Genomic DNA, 6,687 nt, shown 5'->3' with positions numbered 1-6,687 from the left:
TAGAACGATTGGTGCAATTATTGATATGAAGGAAGGGAATATTAGATTCCAATTTCCGTTAAGGAAAGGCATGGAACACTTACCTAGAAAGAAAATTAAATTACCTTATGAATCTATTATGAGAGCCACTTATGGATTGCCTGCCAAAGATGGCAATACCTAGATCTATCCTTACTTTTTATGCCTAGCTAGGGGCGTTAAACGATAGCGCTTGTTGGGAGGCAACTCAATTTTATTTTTATTCCTTGCTTTTTGCTCCTGTTTAGTAATAAATAATTTATATATCCTATTTTTTGGTTGTGTTTTTGTGTTTAATTAGTGTTTGTGCCAAGTAGAACCGTTGGGAAGACTTGGGGAAAGTCTTTTTAATCTTGCTGTGAAAAACAGAAACTTTAGCGCTCACGAGAATTGCTTCCATTTTTATTTGAAAAGTGATATTTAGTTAATTCGTTTTACAGATGATTAATAGATAAATTACTCATGTCCAGCAATTTATTTTAGAATTTTTGGGCTTCCATATCTTGCGTTAGCTACAGATTACTACAGACTATTCTGTTTTTGACAGATTCTGTTTTTCGTGTGTTGTTTGCTTATTTTGATGAATCTATGGCTAGTAAAAAAGTTTATAAACCATAGAGAAGTTGGAATATAGTAGGTTTAACACTAATATAAATAAAGAATGAGTTCATTACAGTACCTTGAAGTGGTATTTTGTTTTCTTTCGGTAACGGAGCTCACAAGATTTTCTACTTTAAGTTTTGTGTTGTGAAGTTTTCAAGTTTTGGGTAAAAGATTTGATGGATTATGGAACAAGGAGTTGAAAGAGCTTAAGCTTGGGGATGCCCATGGAACCCCAAGATAATCTAAGGACACCTAAAAGCCAAAGCTTGGGGATGCCCCGGAAGGCATCCCCTCTTTCGTCTACTTCCATCGGTAACTTTACTTGGAGATATATTTTTATTTACCACATGATATGTGTTTTGCTTGGAGCGTCTTGTATTATTTGAGTCTTTATTTGTTAGTTTTCCACAATCATCCTTGCTGTACACACCTTTTGAGTTATATAGTTTTTGCTCCAGTGCTTCACTTATATCTTTTAGAGCACGTCGGTGGATTAGTTTTATAGAAACTATTGTTCTCTCATACTTCACTTAGATTATTTTGAGAGTCCTACAAAACAGCATGGTAATTTTTTTTAATTATGTTAGGCATTCAAGATTAATAAAAAAATTCTTATGAGTGTGTTGAATACTATGAGAAGTTTGATACTTGATAATTGTTTTGAGATATGGAGATGGTAATATTAGAGTCATGCTAGTCGAGTAGTTGTGAATTTGAGAAATACGTGTGTTAAAGTTTGTGATTCCCGTAGCATGCACACATGGTGAACCGTTATGTGATGAAGTCGGAGCATGATTTATTTATTGATTGTCTTCCTTATGAGTGGCGGTCGGGGACGAGCGATGGTCTTTTCCTACCAATCCATCCCCCTAGGAGCATGCGCGTAATACTTTGCTTTGATAACTTGTAGATTTTTGCAATAAGTATATGAGTTCTTTATGACTAAGGTTGAGTCCATGGATCATACGCACTTTTCTTCCTTCCACCATTGCTAGCCTCTCTAATACCACGCACCTTTCGCCGGTATCATATACCTTCCTCAAAATAGCCACCATACCTACCTATCATGGCATTTCCATAGCCATTCCGAGATATATTGCCATGCAACTTTCCACCGTTCCGTTTACTATGACACGCTCCATCATTGTCATTTTGCTTTGCATGATCATGTAGTTGACATTGTATCTGTGGCAAAGCCACTATTCATAATTCTTTCATACATGTCACTCTTGATTCATTGCATATCCCGGTACACCGCCAGAGGCATTCACATAGAGTCATATTTTGTTCTAAGTATTGAGTTGTAATTGTTGAGTTGTAAGTAAATAAAAGTGTGATGATCATCATTTTTAGAGCATTGTCCCAAGTAAGGAAAGGATGATGGAGACTATGATTCCCCCACAAGTCGGGATGAGACTCCGGACGAAAAAAAGAGGCCATAAAAAAGAGAAAAGGCCCAAATAAAAAATGAGAGAAAAAGAGAGAAGGGACAATGCTACTATCCTTTTACCACACTTGTGCTTCAAAGTAGCACCATGATATTCATGATAGAGAGTCTCCTATGTTATCACTTTCATATACTAGTGGGAATTTTTCATTATATAACTTGGCTTGTATATTCCAATGATGGGCTTCCTCAAAATGCCCTAGGTCTTCATGAGCAAGCAAGTTGGATGCACACCCACTTAGTTTCTTTTGTTGAGCTTTCATATACTTATAGCTCTAGTGCATCCGTTGCATGGAAATCCCTACTCACTCACATTGATATCTATTGATGGGCATCTCCATAGCCCATTGATATGCCTAGTTGATGTGAGACTATCTTCTCCCTTTTGTCTTCTCCACAACCACCATTCCATTCCACTTATAGTGCTATATCCATGGCTCACGCTCATGTATTGTGTGAAGATTGAAAAGGTTTGAGAACACCAAAAGTATGAAACAATTGCTTGGCTTGTCGTCGGGGTTGTGCATGATTTAAATATTTTGTGTGGTGAAGATGGTGCATAGCCAGACTATATGATTTTGTAGGGATAACTTTCTTTGGCCATGTTATTTTGAGAAGACATGATTGCTTTGTTAGTATGCTTGAAGTATTATTTTTATGTCAATATTAAACTTTTATCTTGAATCTTTCAGATCTGAATATTCATACACAATTAAGAAGAATTATGTTAAAATTATGCCAAATAGCACTCCGCATCAAAAATTCTGTTTTTATCATTTACCCACTCGAGGACGAGCAGGAATTAAGCTTGGGGTTGCTTGATACGTCTCCAACGTATCTATAATTTTTGATTGCTCCATGCTATATTATCTACTGTTTTGGACATTATTGGGCTTTATTATCCACTTTTATATTATTTTTGGGACTAACCTATTAACCGGAGGCCCAACCCAGAATTGCTGTTTTTTGCCTATTTTAGGGTTTCGCAGAAAAAGAATATCAAACGGAGTCCAAACGGAATGAAACCTTCGGGGACGTGATTTTCGGAACGAACATGATCCAGAGGACTTGGACCCTACGTCAAGCAATCAACAAGGAAGGCACGAGGTAGGGGGCGCGCCTACCCCCCCCCCCCCCGGCACACCCTCCACCCTCGTGGGACCCCTATTGCTCCACCGACGTACTCCTTCCTCCTATATATACCTACGTACCCCCAAAATACCATATACAAAGCCAAAACCCTAATTCCACCGCCGTAACTTTCTGTATCCACGAGATCCCATCTTGGGGCCTTTTTCGGAGCTCCGCCGGAGGGGGCATCGGTCACGGAGGGCTTCTACATCAACACCATAGCCCCTCCGATGAAGTGTGAGTAGTTTACTTCAGACCTTCGGGTCCATAGTTATTAGCTAGATGGCTTCTTCTCTCTTTTTGGATATCAATACAAAGTTCTCCCCTCTCTTGTGGAGATCTATTCGATGTAATCTTCTTTTGCAGTGTGTTTGTTGAGACCGATGAATTGTGGGTTTATGATCAAGTTTATCTATGAACAATATTTGAATCTTCTCTGAATTCTTTTATGTATGATTGGTTATCTTTGCAAGTCTCTTCGAATTATCAGTTTGGTTTGGCCTACTAGACTGATCTTTCTTGCAATGGGAGAAGTGCTTAGCTTTGGGTTCAATCTTGTGGTGTTCTTTCCCAATGACAGTAGGGGCGGCAAGGCACGTATTGTGTTGCTGCCATCGAGGATAACAAGATGGGGTTTATATCATATTGCATGAGTTTATCCCTCTATATCATGTCATCTTGCTTAAAGTGTTACTCTGTTCTCTTGAACTTAATACTCTAGATGCATGCTGGATAGCGGTCGATGTGTGGAGTAATAGTAGTAGATGCAGGCAGGAGTCGGTCTACTTGTCTCGGACGTGATGCCTATATACATGATCATACCTAGATATTCTCATAACTATGCTCAATTCTGTCAATTGCTCAACAGTAATTTGTTCACCCACCGTGAATACTTATGCTCTTGAGAGAAGCCACTAGTGAAACCTATGGCCCCGTGTCTATCTTCCATCATACTAATCTTCCAATACTTAGTTATTTCCTTTGCCATTTATTTTACTTGCATCTTTTATTTCTCTTTATCATAAAAATACCAAAATATTATCCTATCATATCTATCAGATCTCACTCTCGTAAGTGACCGTGTAGGGATTGACAACCCCTTATCGCGTTGATTGCGAGGATTTATTTGTTTGTGTAGGTGCGAGGGACTCGTGCGTGGCCTCCTACTGGATTGATACCTTGGTTCTCAAAAACTGGGGGAAATACTTACGCTACTTTGCTGCATCACCCTTTCCTCTTCAAGGGAAAACCAACACAGTGCTCAAGAGGTAGCATAACCCATTTCGGTTGCCCTTCCTGCCTCCTCAAACCGTGAGCGACGTCTGGTTGTACATGAGCCTGCTACCACAAAGGCTCATGCATCTAAAGATATTCCAGCTGCCGACACCACCGCAGCTGAAGACATTGGTCATGAAGACAATGTTGAAGATGATGAAGTCCTTCCTCGGTTCCCCCAACTCATGCCCAAGGTAGTATCATCGCCTGCTCCGTCAAGCAGTGAACGGATAAGCATTGGCAGTCCCACGACACCAATCGCACATGATGAGTTTTGGGAAGAGCAACACCCTAACTCCCCGCTACATGAAGTTATACCTCGCACATCGCGAGCTCAAGTCACTACACCCGTGATTGAGACCCCACAAGACACTCCTGATGACATGGAAAAGACCACTCCTTCCCCATAGGCGTCACCATCGTTTCGAAGGCTTCGTAGAGGCCCTAGGCCCATGGTCTCCATGTCGAGCATTCCTGAAGAGGATGTGCAAAACACAGGCTCACTAGCACGTCAAGTGTTCCTTGAAGCCATCCCTTCAGTCACTGCTCAAGAGTCTAAAGCCAAAGCGGCTGAAGATATTCCGGCTGCATCAGCCGATGACAAAGAAGAAGAGTCTGAAGTTATTCCTCCTACCGTTGAAACAAGAGAGGATGAAGATGTGATTGTGCCTAACCCACCAATTGTTGAAACCACTGAAGCCCCTGCACCTGATGATGCTGCTACCACTGCCACTGAAGCCAATGACGTTGTTATGGTTGAAGTCAATGCTTCTACTGAAGCCACCCCTAAGTCTTAAGCCCCTGGAGCCACAGAAGATCTTCAGCCATCCTCCTTGGATGTTGTTGCTGCTCCACTTGTTCCACACACAATGGAAAGGGCCTTCAATCATGAAGGTGAGCTCATCAGCATTAAGTGGCCCATCATGATGCCTCCAGTTGCTCCAGGTCCCCAATATGACTATATGTGGAGCAAAGGCCTCAGATGCAGAAGCCAAAGCCCAGGATGCCAAGGCTTCCTAGTACTGTAACCACTAGAGGCTCATTTAGTGTGCTCAGCTTCAGAGAGCACAACACATTCTTTGACAAGGCCAGGAATCCATACAAGAAGCCAAATATCTCTTCTGACAGGTTCTGGAGCCACCAGCAACGCATCTACTACTCCTGCATTCTATACAATCAGGACAGGATCTTTCCCCACAAACATCTAGATTGTGATGCCACTGCTGGGTTGCCATGCCTTGAAGAGGCTCTCGACTGCTTCTGAGAAGTTGGTTTGCTCTCATTTGTCGTTGACAAGGAGCACTGGAATGAGGAACTTCTGCTGCAATTCTATGCCACACTTTATATCTTAGGCTACAACAGGGATCCATAGACATGGGTCCTTGAGTGGATGTCGGGTGATGTTCATCATGAAGCCAAAGCTCAAGATATCATTGAGCTAACTTCCCTGACCACTCCTGGTGATCTATATGAGCCAGGTTGTCAATGCTATGAGCAAGAATTGCAGAGCATCTTCCAGAATCCTGAGCCCAACATGAGTCAAATGCTCAACATGATGAAGCCTTTGCATGTTGATGTTGAATACCCCAAGGAATTCTATGTCCAAGACCTCGAGTACCTGCCCCACACTATATATCACATTTTGAGGCATACTCTATGGCCAATTAAGGGTCATTCTCCTCACGTCAATATTGAGGGCACCATGAAGACATTGGTCTTCTACATCATCAATGGGATCAGATTCAATACTCAAGACTTCTTCATCTGTCAGTTAGCTGCCTCAGGAATTGATCTGTTTGGCCTCAAGTTCTATGCTCCATGGGTCATGCGGCTAATTAAGCTTCCCTCCACCATCAATTATCAAGCTTAAGCATGCAACCATGTTGTATTTTTTCCTGAAGTGGATATGTCTCATGAAGCCATATACCCTGAGCCTGCCAAGGAGCCTGTTCGCAAAGACAATGTTGCCTTCCAAAGCTTCACTCAACCACTTGAAGGGATTCATGTGTTGAATCCAACAACTACTATTTCTGGTCCTCTTATCGGTCAGCTCATGCTGCCGCAACGTGCCAACACTGATGCAATAGCCAACACAGTAGCCCAAAGGCCTAAGAAGCGTACTCGTGTCCTGAATGATAGAGAGCTTCTTGTTTCACTTCATCAGAAACATGATAGGCATCATGACTGGATGAAGCGCCAAAAGCAAAGTCTTC

Source organism: Triticum aestivum, chromosome 4A (genome assembly GCF_018294505.1).
Source record: "Triticum aestivum cultivar Chinese Spring chromosome 4A, IWGSC CS RefSeq v2.1, whole genome shotgun sequence".
Classification (NCBI taxonomy): domain Eukaryota; kingdom Viridiplantae; phylum Streptophyta; class Magnoliopsida; order Poales; family Poaceae; genus Triticum; species Triticum aestivum.
This window is presented reverse-complemented; position numbering follows the sequence as displayed.